This window comes from Zonotrichia leucophrys, chromosome 12 (assembly GCF_028769735.1).
Source record: "Zonotrichia leucophrys gambelii isolate GWCS_2022_RI chromosome 12, RI_Zleu_2.0, whole genome shotgun sequence".
Taxonomy (NCBI): Eukaryota; Metazoa; Chordata; class Aves; order Passeriformes; family Passerellidae; genus Zonotrichia; species Zonotrichia leucophrys.
Genome location: NC_088182.1, coordinates 4,834,168 through 4,847,522, shown reverse-complemented (window position 1 = coordinate 4,847,522; position 13,355 = coordinate 4,834,168).

The following is a 13,355-nucleotide window of genomic DNA, read 5'->3' as shown; positions in this document are numbered from 1 at the left end:
ATCTTTTTATACACAAGACATTTTTATTACTCCATGTAATTTTAATAATTTATACTGGCACCATCACTTTAGCAATTGCCTTCACTACATTTAGCAATAGGAGTTTCTATAACAGCAAGGAAGAAAATACATAAGATTTGATTAGCAGGAGGGTTTGCAGAAAGGCAACCTTACAGCAGGACTGAAGGGCTCCTGCTCAGGCCAAAGATATTATTTTACAGATATAATTACAGAAATACATGTTTCATGGACAGTAATACATTTGGTTAATTAAAAAAATAATAATAAAGGCTTTTTTTAGCTAGTGAATTGATCAATTACACAAATAAAAACTCAAGTAATGCTCCAGCTCTGTCACAGCTGATATTGCAGAAAGCTTCTCTCTTCCAGCTGCGTGGGGATGTGTGTGAGGGAGGGAAAGAAATGGAAACATGGAGCAGAGACACAACCAATCCTGATCTCATGTTGGGCTGAAACCTCACTGCAGCCACAAGGCAATCAGAATTATGTGAGCACAGATATCAGCACAGTTTGTGCTGGCTGAGCCCCTCTGTGGGCAGTGATCACCTCCCAAATATCCCCTCCCTCCCCTCTCTCTGATTTCCATCACAGGACACAAAACCTGAGCTTTACATCCACAACTGTCCTCCCAAGGGTCCAAACTCCCTGCTCAAAGCCTAAAGGTTATTATGCAAAGTCCTAGAGGAGAAACCTGGTGTAATGCCTTTCCTAGAGGAGAAACCTGCTGTAATGCCTTTCCTAGAGGAGAAACCTGCTGTAATGCCTTCCCCTAGCACCTAAAAAGACACAACAGACCATTACTGCTTTGGATGTAACACACAGAGTGTACCAGGGCAGAGATGTAAGTATTTGTGGAGAGGCTTTAAAACCATTGTTGTCCATTTTTGCACATTAAAACCCACAAAGAGTTTTATTTAGAGCACTAAATCCTTTCATTTCTCTCTGGCTAGATTTTTTTACTGTTAAAATATTCATCATGCACTCCAAGAATCTCGATGCCAAGTATTTGTTTTATTTTTTTATGACCTTTTAAAGTAGTTTCTTTAAAACATCTTCAGGTGTACATATTGCTCTTAAAAAACACTGAAAATAATGGTTAATTGTAGAACAGAAAAGAGAGAAATGAGGCATCAGGCACTGCTGAGACCTCAGTAAAACAAAGGGGGGATTCCACAAAGTTCAGTGCAAAGGGCAAAGAGAAAGGGCATTTTTTTCAAAGCTGGAAGTTTTCAAAGTTAAAAATTTTTTCAGGTTTCACATAAGTAAATGTATCTTTCCATTGCCAGTGGGAGTGGGGGATGGAGAAAGGCTTCTTTAAAGGGGATATTTGTGTCAAAGACTTACATTTACATTTCCCTTCAGATGGACAATATATTTTGTGAGGCGGGTGGCTGGCACTGAGAAAAAAATCTGTATTTCTTGCTTGAAAATTCCCCTCTAATCCTGACACCCTGGGGGCTGAGCCCAGCTCATCCTGTGGCTTTTGGGGTGGTGGCAGATCAGGAGAGACCCTTTGGGTGGAGCCCTTTGGACAGAGCTCAGCCCAGAGCTGTGCTGCTCCCCAGCCAGGCTGCTGTGAGTGATCCAATGCAGTCTGGCAGCTGTGAAGCTCGGTTACAAATGCCTGGGAAGAATTCCCTTCAGCTTCCAGAACATTGCATTTAATCCGAGGAGATGCAGCCGCCTCCCCTCTCCTCCCCGTGAGCCTCTCTGCTTCATGCACAGAGTCAAACTCATTCTCAACACCACAATTTGAGCCATTACGTTCCCTTCTCTGTTCCCACCTGGGATTTAACTTCTTCCACATGGAAACAAAAAAATGTATTTTTACTTCCCTTCTTTCTGTTTCTTCTCACAGAGGAAGGAGTCAGAGTGAGGCACAAACCTGAGAAATTATCCCACAATTTCACCAACTGCTTTGGCACCTCCTCCAGGAGCTCTCTGGCCACTGGTGCTCCTTGGAGGACACAACAGCATCTCTGGGGCCCTGGAAAAATGTTAAAAATAGACTCTGAAAATGTTAAAAATAGACTCTGAAAATGTTAGGCTTTGTGTTTGGCAGATCACATGAAATTGCACCTGCGTAAGCAGTGTGTGATAAATGATATAATTGTTAGATGTGATGATGTTTAGTAATCAAATATAATTATTGTTTAATCGTAAGAAGAATCATGAGAAGCTATGTTAGAAGTTTGAGGGAGGGGGTCACGAGTTTCCCATGCTTGGATGAAGTCTATGTATATAATAGAACAATATAAGTTTAATAATTAACATGAAAGTTATATAACAATAGAATTTAAAAGCCTGTTCATCCCAAACCCATGTCGGAGTCAGATTTGGGTTTGTACCCCTGACACCCAGAGCTCTTCAACAAAAGCACCTACATATAATAATTCTCATGATTATGTGTTTCTGAACACTAACAGTTTCACAGAGAATTTATGCCATTGCTTCTCTGTCCAAAGGGCTTCCATTCTGCATCTATACAAACATAGAAAGAAAAAGTTAATATTTACCAGTGATCATATCCAGGAACAAGGGATGTGCTTGTACATTGTTATTCCACCTGTTTTGTTTTCTCTCCCAGACACTGAGATTAATGAAAAAAAAGGCAAGGCTGCATTTGTAGACACTGACTACACTGTTCCTGAGCACAGAACTTAACACTGAATGTCTGGGTCATTTAAAAAGTGGCCTGAATTCGTGAGAAAAAGCATTTGGTTTATTTATGGACAACAGAGGGATTCACTATATCACAGGCTTCCCAAGCAAAATGCTCCAGTTAAGGCAACATAAAGACATCCCACAACTGGGGAGGGAGCTTATTCTTTTTCAGCAGACTGCTGGTTCTATGGAATATTAGGTATCATTAATGGATTAAATACTTTTATGAAACATGACCTGCTATTTCCACAAACAAGTCTCTTAACTTTACCACAAATATTTCCTCCAAACTCTTTGATTTTCATTTAGTGTCTACCTAAAAGGCTAAAGACCCAGGCACTCCACTCAGTTGCACTGACATTATCTTTTAATTAGCAGAGGTCACTTAATGCTTTTAGTGCAATCAACAGTTGCTTTCTTTCCATGATCAACTACAAGAGCACCACAGTTAATGCAGACTGATTAAAACTTGAAAATCCTCTAGTGCAGAAGTATCTCAGGACAAATATAATCAAGCTACTGCCTGTAGATCATTTTCCTTGACAGCTTTGATTGCAGCACCACCAGGAAGAACAATGCAGGAGCTGTGGGTAAATGCCTCTCTTGTCCCGTGGGTCTCACTGATAAAGCCATGGGTGAGATTAATCCCCAGGGTTATCTCCACCTGCATGTGTTGGACATGCATTGAGTGCTCCCAAAACCTTGTCTCAGTAGGGGGAAAACTAAAATTAGTGCTCACACGTGGTTGATAAATGATAAGCAAAGCTCACACTGGAGAGATTTACACAACTCGCTGCTTGGCACTGCAGCTGAAAACACAACTGGAAAATAAGGACCAACCTTATTATGTCTTGCAAATGTAAGTCAGACGCCCTCAAATGGAGATGAAGCTGGGATCCTTGTCTGATTTCAGTGGAGAAAGACCTATTGGGTATTTGGTAGTGAGGAATTGGTCTGAAGTGAACAAGTTTTTGGGAGTAGAGACCATGTTCAGTTTAAGAGAGTGGCAAGGCTTCTATTTCAGAGTCACCTGCTAAGGGACAGATTACAAAAGGCAGACAGATTGAGCTATTGTCTCCAATATCTAATAATTTTGTTAATCCTTATTATTTTGACCCATGCACAAAGACAATTATTCCAGGAAACCAATAGTAGCCATTCCTTTTTAATCCCAGCGTTATATCTGCTATGGGGGTCACAAAGTCAGTGGAATGAGAAGAGCTCTTCCTATGCCAGTTATAAATTAACCAAGGTTTCTCATCTTGGTTGCTTTTCATTGCTAGACAAGGAGCATATGTCAGAAGACATATCACAAACAACAAAACCAGGATGAGCCAGACCAAAAAAAAAAAAAAATAGAGCAAGCATGTCCATTTAAAAAACAATTACATAGAGCTCCCTTGGAATGGCCATATACATCCCCAGACCCGCTGCTTTCATCTCCTCTGCTGCATTTGGGTTATGAAAGGATTTAGTTTCCCAAGAAAAGAATTTGAGACACAAGGAAGGCAGGGCAATTTTAAATTAAACAGCATGACTATGGCAACATCTGCAATAGATTGGATGCCCTAAACACAGTGCAGGAGAGATCTGTCGTCTTATCTACGGTTTGGTAAATAATTTCTCCTACTTCAAGGGTCATTACATCTTCAGCTCTTTCTGTCATCTGTGATTCCACTGAGGGGCTGGAGAATAAAGTCTCTACAGGTGCTTGTGGTGCAAGTGAGCAGCTATAAATAACATCCTGGAGTTCTCTGTGCAGGGTATAAAAACCTCATTCCCAGCCTGACGTGCCTTCATTAGGCACCGACTCCCAGCCCCACAGATCTCAGCATCTCCCAGCATTGCATTTGGCAGGTGGTCACTAAGCAGCAATATGAGCCATTAGGGAAAAGGCTTTTCTGCTCCCCCACATCCCCATAGGGCTCTCCAGAGAGAAATGGGGGTTTGGGGTGGGAGGAAATCCTGCCGAGTGGCTCGTTCCCAAAAGGGTGATTCAGCACAAAAACCTCCCTCTGCAGTGCTAAAGCCTGAGCTCCTCAGGTGGGGGATGACAGAGCGTGGGGTGGGAGCACATCCCCACCGTGGGGTTGCTCTCACACATCTCTGCCCAGACATTGGCTGCAGCCAAATGGAGCTTGAGGCTCTCTGGGGCCGTGAACTGCCCCAGAGCCACACCAGGGCTCCAGTGCAGGCTGAGAGGAGCTAAAACAGACCCTGAGTGTGCCCTGAGTGCAGGGCTCCAGTGCAGGCTGAGAGGAGCTAAAACAGACCCTGAGTGTGCCCTGAGTGCAGGGCTCCAGTGCAGGCTGAGGGCAGCTAAAACAAACCCCTCACTCTGCCTGGAGACTGCTTCCATCACTGGGAAAGAGATTTAAGGCCAGGGCTGGTGCAGCAGCATCTCCCTGCTGATCCCTGGAGAGACACAAGCTTGGTGCTGTACCAGCACTAAGAGGAGTCATGGAGAACATAAAGACTGTGGAGGGGTTCTCATTGTTGGGGTGCCAAAAACAAGAGTCACCCTAATTAAAGAGAAGGGGGAGAAATCCCAACCAGATTTCATGCACAAGGTATTAAAACTAAAAGAGCTGAGGAGAAGGTGAAGGGGCAGGCAGAGCTAGACACGTAAGCAGTGCACAGAGACCTCATGGGACAAGGTTAGGACAGAAGTGACAGCTGGTCTGAAGAAATAGCATTTTAAGATCCAAAACTCTGTCAGGAAAATCCAACCCGTGCAGCCGATAGAGGAGTTCAATAAAAAATGGGCAGGCACAGAAAGGACACAAGGTACATAAATACATGCTTATTCAATAAAGCAAGAAATGGAACAGCAAAATTGAGCAAACAAGGCTGCCTGGTGGTGGGAGACAGCCTGATTTATTTGCCTTGCTGAGACACAGCAGCGTGGAAAACACAGCAGGGAAACTGTGTTGTCTCGGTAGGAATTATTCAGCAAAGGAGGGTTAGGTCATGGCTGGAGCAGCACAAAAAGCCTCTGCAAGCCAACTTTCCACAGGAAGAAAAATCACACAGACCATGCATAATTGATGCAGATGTACCAGGAGTGCTGAGCGCTCTGGGGACGGGGAGGGAAATTATTTAAAAGGGAAAAAAAAAGTCAACAAAGAGTTAATAATAAAGCAGGAGTGACTTCTAATTACCTGTACAGAACTGCCTACAGCCCGTGCCACAGTGACAAGCTGTTTCTTAGCAACTCAGAGGCAGCTTTTGGAAGGGCTCCTTCCAAGGAGGGAAGCTCCCACCTTCTGGGGACCAAAGTTCAGCAGTGAACTCTGACTGCACCATTAGGTTTTAGGGGCTGTGGGACATGGCAGGGATGCATTTTATGAAAGCAGGCATCAAAAATGAAAGATCTAGGAGTGTGGACAGGAATCAAGCAGCCCTGTAAAGGAGGGTACTGAGCTAATGGGTTTGGCATGAGGGACACCCAGGAGTTCCTGGCAGAGCAGGGGTGCAGCATCACCTGAGTCAGCAGCACAGAGAAAATGCAGATTCTCAGGGCCAGATGGTTTCACCCAAAAGCTCTGCAAGGAGAGAGCAGCAGAGCTGCTAGAGCAGAGATCCTTTCCCATTAACCCCCTTCTTTGAGAAATGCTCAAGACAAATCCATTTCCCAGCCACGATTTTTTCTCCCTTGCCAAAAAAGCTGATTATTTTGGGAAGTCAGCAAAAGTTACACGCACTTTGCTGAACAACACATTTCCACAGAGCAAAACTGCACCTTTCTACAAGCAAATCTGAAAATAATATAAGAAACTCAAAAAAAAAAAAAAATCACATGATCTTTAAAATCATCTCAGGCACAGGCACTGGCAAGGGTCTGTTGATGAGCCAAAATATCCAGGAGAGAGGAAATATTGCCATAGCTCAAGAACTGGTTAGGAGATGGGTGTAGGTGGTTAATTTTTTAGTGGATCAAAGACTTGCATCACCATTGATGTTTAATAAATTAATGAGATGGAAAAGTACACAAAGAATAAATGTCAAATAGCAGAGAGAAGCTCGGAAAATTGCAGGGGTCCAGGAAATCTGCATGAGGAGACATATAGAAAAATAAGCACACCCAGAGCAGCCCTACTCCTCCACAGACATGAGGATTTTAATTCACTGCTTCCAGTGATAATTAATAGTGAAAAAGAACAAAATTATATGGAGCTGCTTATAACAGACCTGCCTAAACTTTCCTCTGTGGTGAGCAGAAGTGTCCCCATCCCCAGTGCCATCAGACCCTTCCTCTCATGCAATCTCAGTGCCACTGAAATCCCTGGAGGGATGAGCTGTGGGTTTCTGTGTGGACAGTGACAGCCACCACTCCCCATCTCAGACTGAGGGCAAAAGTCCAAAGGATAACCAAAAAATAACATCCAAAGCAAGCAATTGGAGTTTTGTTAACTCCAAGAGTAACAGAATATACTGGAGGTTAATTGACACTTGCCCTCAAAGGAGAGAAACTTGGGATTTCTTCTCAGCAATGAGAAAAAGGAAAAAAAAATTTAAAAATCAAAAAATCATTTGGGTGTCAGGAATATAAAAGTGGTGGAAAGATATTCTGGGGGACAAAAAAGCTGCATGGAATGTGCTGTACTTACTTCTCAACATGTCAGTGTCCAGCAAGACTGCCCATGGTGGGATTTGCACAAGGACCTACACAAAATCTGCAGTTACATTCCTTTTGTCCTCCTTCACCTAAATGTTCCAAGCACAAATTTTGGTAAGGAATTGACGGTACTGGTGCATTCAGGAGAAGCCCTTCTCACCCAGCAGTGCTCTGATGTGCATTGCAGTGCAAATATTCTCCTGAAAGACACTTTAATAAAGCGCTCTATTAAAAATAATCTGCCAGCAGAAGAGTATTGACTGTGTAAATATGATACTGGAGAGCTGGGAGAAAGTAAATATGGGAACAAGCAAACACTGTTGTGTCAGGAGGGGGCAACCCCCCAAAGCCACAGAAATAAGCAAATTGTTTATTATTTGCGAAACATGAGGTAGAAGTGTTTAGGCAAGCACTGAGTCAGTGGGATGTGGGATGGCCTCAGCCAAGTCCCTCCTGCTGAACACAAGCTCCTGCCTTGCAGGGATTGTGCCTCCTCCTGCTGCCCCCAAAGTGACAGCAGCATCTTCAGCTGAGGGCATTGCACAAAGCTGATATTAAATGCTTTCAAATCTGATCAAACGCTTTCAAATAAAATGGAACTTACATTAAATGGCCAGAAAGCTGTCAGTTCTGGTTTTTAGTCCTGGGCTCTCTCCTGAGCTCCTGATTCAAAAAGAAAACATTGTGGCTATTAAGTAAGTAAAGCTTGATTTATCACACAGCATTTGAAAGTGTTTTCTTTGAAACATGCACTAACAGGTCAAATATTCCCAACTTTTTCTTTGGCTGGAAGGCTAAAAACATGGAATAGATAATGTCCAGGGCATTTTTGCAACCAAGGCCATAAGAAGGAGGTTTGGAACATCTTTGTTCCTCTCAATTTACTTAACCTTTATTTCTTTTTTCTTAAGGGAGTGTTGTAACACTCTGAACGGAACTATCTATCCAGTTTTGTTTTGTTAGGGAAAGGCAGTGCCAGGAACATGACACCTTCCAGAGCAGGTTCAGGATGCAGGCATTACCCAGGAATCTGTGGGATCACACATTTGGCAGGATGAAAGCATTACCCAAGGAATCTGGGGGATCACACATTTGGCAGGATGAAAACATTACCCCAGGAATTTTGGGGGATCACAGATTTGGCAGGATGCAGGCATTACCCCAGGAATTTTGGGGGATCACACATTTGGCAGGATGCAGGCATTACCCCAGGAATTTTGGGGGATCACACATTTGGCAGCGTTTCAAACGCCGCCCCCAGGGAGCAAACAGATTGCTGCAAGAATTCCAATCAAAGCCTCGCTCACACCTCACAATGCACAGACTCGTTTTTCAGCTGCAAATGCTCCTGTTGACAGCTATCCAAGTTTGTAATTAGTGACAACACAGGGAATACTTGGCACTCCAGGTGCACCTCCATCCAAGGGGTCTCCTGGCTCTCACCAGACACTTCTGCAGGGTGGGATGTGCTGCACAAATGGATTTTCAAAGAGTCCCAGGAGGGGGACTCCAGGTACCAGCAGAAGCAGGGTTCCACCGCACCAAAAGTGGTGGAACCCTCCCTAAAATGCCACTGAACCACTTTCCCTCTCAGGGGAACTTTGAGGTCTCAAAACAGCTCATGGGGCATCACTTCAGCACATCCTCAGGCTTTGCTGGAGCTGCAGCACTCCAGCTCTGGCTGCTCTGCTCCTTTCACTGCCCAGCTCCTCTCCCTGCTCCTCCCCAAGCAGGGGATCTGGGATGGGTGCTCCTGTATTTGCAGGGTTCCCATACAAAGGAAGGAGTGATGAATCTGACTCTATGTTCTTAGAAAACTAATGTATTATTTTATGATATTATATTCAAGAATACTATACTAAACTACTCTAAGGAACTGGAAAGGAGACTTAAGAAGGCTAGAAGATAATAATGGAAACTTGTGACTCCTTCCAAAGTCCTGACACAGCTTGGCCATGATTGGCCATTAAGTCAAAACATTTTACATGAAACCAACAAAACAAGCACCAGTTGGATAAACAATCTCCAACCACATTCCAAAGCACCAAAACACAGGAGTAGCAAATCAGATAATTATTGTTTCCCTTTTTCTCTAGGGCTTCACAGCTTCCCAGGAGCAAAATCCTGGGATTTTTCCAGAAAATTTTCAAAATCCTGAAGGGATTTTTCCAGAAAATGTGACAGTGACAGGTGCAGGAGATGAGGGCTGGGGGATCAGCATCCCACCCTGCTGGAAAGCTGCTGACAGGGATCCACAAATAACTGATGGCATGGAGGTACCAGGGAGGAGGGTGTTTTGTAAAGCAGAACGCAGGCTACTTAAATAATGAATTAAGAGGCATCAAAAATGCCTATGTAAAAGGACAGAGAGGGAAGGGTTGATATTTTAGACTATGCTAGACCACAATGAATAAATTATAAGAAAGGCTGAATACTTTACTAAGTATAAAGATGTCTAGCAAAAGAAACCACTCTTTTCATCCCCCACTGGGTCCCAAATGAAGACAGAGCTGAGCGGGCTCAGCTGGTCTGTGAGGTTTTCTTTCCATGTACATTTTCATCTGGACTGAGGCATTTCCATTTAACAGCATCCACGCTGTCTTTAAGCCTTTCACACCAGAGACAGCCTTGCTTATTTTTCTGACGCCGCTGAAGTTCTCCCAGTCATAACAAACCAAGAACACCCAGGCAGTGTGACAGAGATGAAGTGATGGGTAGGAGGCACATTTCATTGTGCTGTGGAGGCCTGGCTGCAGTAATTGGTGAGGAAACAATTGGGAGCTGTCAGCTCACCACACACACCCTGGTGCTGACTGCTGTGCACAGCCCTGGGTGGGTAATGAGAGATGGTCACCGTGGTCACCAGTGCCCTCTCACTGTGCCAGGCTCTTCCCAGAGGCCTGAGCAGGACAGCCAGCCCTCCCTGTCCCTCCCTGTCCCCTCCTAAGCAGCACAGCCAGCCCTCCTTGCCCCTTACAGCCCCCTCAGTCCCCTCCCTGTCCCTCACTGTCCCCTCAGTCCCCTCCTGCCTCTCCCAAGGGCCAGGGCAGGTTCCTACGCCCGACACGTGAACATGATGAGGATTCTAATTACCTGCAAGATTCACAACAAATCAAATGCCAAACAGGCAGAGCTGCCCACACTTCACTGCACGTTCAGGGTCTGTCCCTGATCCTCACCTGACACAGATCCACGGAGAGTGGCTGAGAGATGATGAATTGTACAGTCATTTACTGACCTTTGCTGTCCATGGCAGCCTTCCTCTTCCCACAGGATCTGCCCACCAGACAGTTCTGGTGTTAGTCAGCATGGAGCTCCTCAGGTTAGAAAAGACCTTTTACATCATTGAGTCCAACCATTAACCCAGCAGTGCATCAGTGAAAGCAAAATGAGAGTTTATGAGTGTTTCCTCACATATGAGGAAACCCCCAAAGCTGACAAGGGACAGCTTGCATCACATCAGCCTTGTTTCAGTGCTTCCATCATGTTACAAACCTCACCTGCTTTCCACCCTTCTTGCAAGGCAACTCAAACAATTCCCACCCTGCATTAACGTGCACAGCTTGTTTTTATTTTGCTCAGCTGCTGAAAGCTGTGGATCAGATGTCAGGCAGACAAATCATCTCCCCTGGCTTGAGCCAAGGCAAAGGGATAATGCTGGACACCACAGCCCTCCCTGGGCAGCCAGAGCCCTCTGTCAGCTCAAACCTTCCCAGAGCTGCAAAGAAAACTCAACCAATCCCATCTTTAGTGACCAGCTGGGGGATAAATTTGGAAAGGGGGCAATCTGCAAAGCTCAAATATTTTTCTTTAAAAACAACTGTCTTCGTGGTGGTTGCTTTTTAAAAATAAACAGAATAACAGCTCCATCATTTTTCAATATTTTCCTACTATTTTTCAAGAGTCTGTGGTCCCATATTTCCATGGCACCAGGTGCATGTGCACACAACCACCCTTCCTAGTGAACTGCACTGGGGAGGTGGTTAGGCAGTGGATGGATGATGTGCTGCATGAGTGAAAATCAAGACTTTGCACCAAAACAGGAATTGCATTAACTACTGAAAGGTGACAGCCTGGCACAAAGTGGTTTTGGAACAAAGCATGAAGCAGGATTTTGTTACAAAAGATTACCTGAAAATTATTTTCCGACACCAACTAAAGAAAAGAAAAACGGAAGAAAAATACACCAATATTACGGAATATGAATCATCCTAGGCTAAAAGCTAAAATCTCCATGGATTAATTTTTTGCTTCTACAAACAGGAAGGAGGAAAAACAAAACCACGACTGCAGGAGCAGTTGCTTTGTCGCCGGTGAGCGGGTTCTGCATGTGGAATGAGATTCCGTGTGCGCGTTGGGAAGGGCTCTAGTGACACCTACTGCACTCTGCCACAATCGGTGCAGAAAGCTCTCCTGCCCTACCTGGCAATGGGAATGCCCCGGGACAGGGTGTCCCTGCGAGGCCAGGGGCATTTCCAGCCTGCAGGGACCCCGAGGTGAGGCTGTGCCCTGCCAGCATGGCTCTGGGGTGACCTTGGGACACCAACACAGCCCCAGCAGCGCCGGGGAGAACGGGGGCAGAGCCAGCAGATTTCAGCTCAGAAATGGGGATGATCAGCGTGGAATTGTGCAGTCTGCAATCAGAACAGAGCTTTTACATCGAGTCCAGCCTGCACCCCAGCATTGCCATGGCCACAGCCATGTCCCCCTGTGCCACACCTGTGTGTCTGTCCAGCCCCCAGGGACTGGGACTCCATCACCTCCCTCCACAGCCCCTTCCAGCATCTGACAGCTTTTGGGTGAAGAAATTGTCCTAATATCCATTCTGATCCTCCACTGGCACAACTTAAAGCTGTTTCTTCTCCTCCTGTTCCCTGGGAGCAGAGCCTGACCCTCCTGTCAGGGACCTGTGCAGAACAAGAAGGTTCTGAGCCTCCTTTCCTCCATCAGTGATCAGCTATATCAGCTTTTCTCCATCAGCTTTACCAGTGGTGATTGATTTGGTAAAAATCTCAGTTTTTCTGTATGTTTTCTTTACTGAGACTCTTTCTCTTCAGCCTCGACTTTATTATCAGCTCAATCTAGAAAATAACTGATGCATTCTCAACTTTCTCTTTTAAAATCCTGGTTGAACGTCATCCTTTGTTCAGTTTTCAACAAACCCAACCCTCAAACACCTGGCAACCAAAATTAACATTTCTGACACTCTTTTGTTCCCAGGTGATGGGGGAGCTGAGCTCCAGACAATTGATTTCTCACCCACTACTCAAAAGCTCTATGCACTTTGTGTACTACATTAATAAGTACTTTTCTAAAGGCCAAAACAAGGTCTGATTTGGGAAAAAAAACCAAGTCAAAAAGAACAATGCCACTGTAGAAGTTATACATATTCAAAACAAATTTTTTCTCAGTAATAGTGCAATTTATTTTTTTTTCTACTCCTCCTCCTTTTTGATTTGCCATGGAATGATTGGAAAGGGGAGGGAAATCAAGAAAACATAAAAGAAATTAAAAGATAATTTGTTATTTGAATTTTATTCATCTATCCAAAAGATAATGGTAATAACAAATACTTAACGTCTATATTATATTATATTATATTATATTATATTATATTATATTATATTATATTATATTATATATATTATATAATATATATTATATTATATTATATTATATTATATTCAAAGGTTATTTTTGTACTTTAGCTATATTATATTTTCATATTATAAAATATTTCAGTGTTCCAAGAGAGGACAGCAGCCAGTAAAAAATTACACTTGTGGATGTGCTGTCAGCTCTACCCAAGCCTGGCAACACCCCTTCCATCCTCCCCTGCCCTTTCCTTCATGTCTCCAGCACAAATCCCAGGTCACCACCCATTTTTCCAGCCCTGTGGTCAGGGATGCTGCTCCCCTCTCCTGGCTCAGACTCAAGGGAGTTCAGGACCTTCCCTTTCCCCCTCCTGTACCTCCCTGCAGTTTGTGACATGAATATTTTCACTCCCCTCGTTTTTGGCTCTGTCCCAACAAGGTTTCCACACATTTCACTT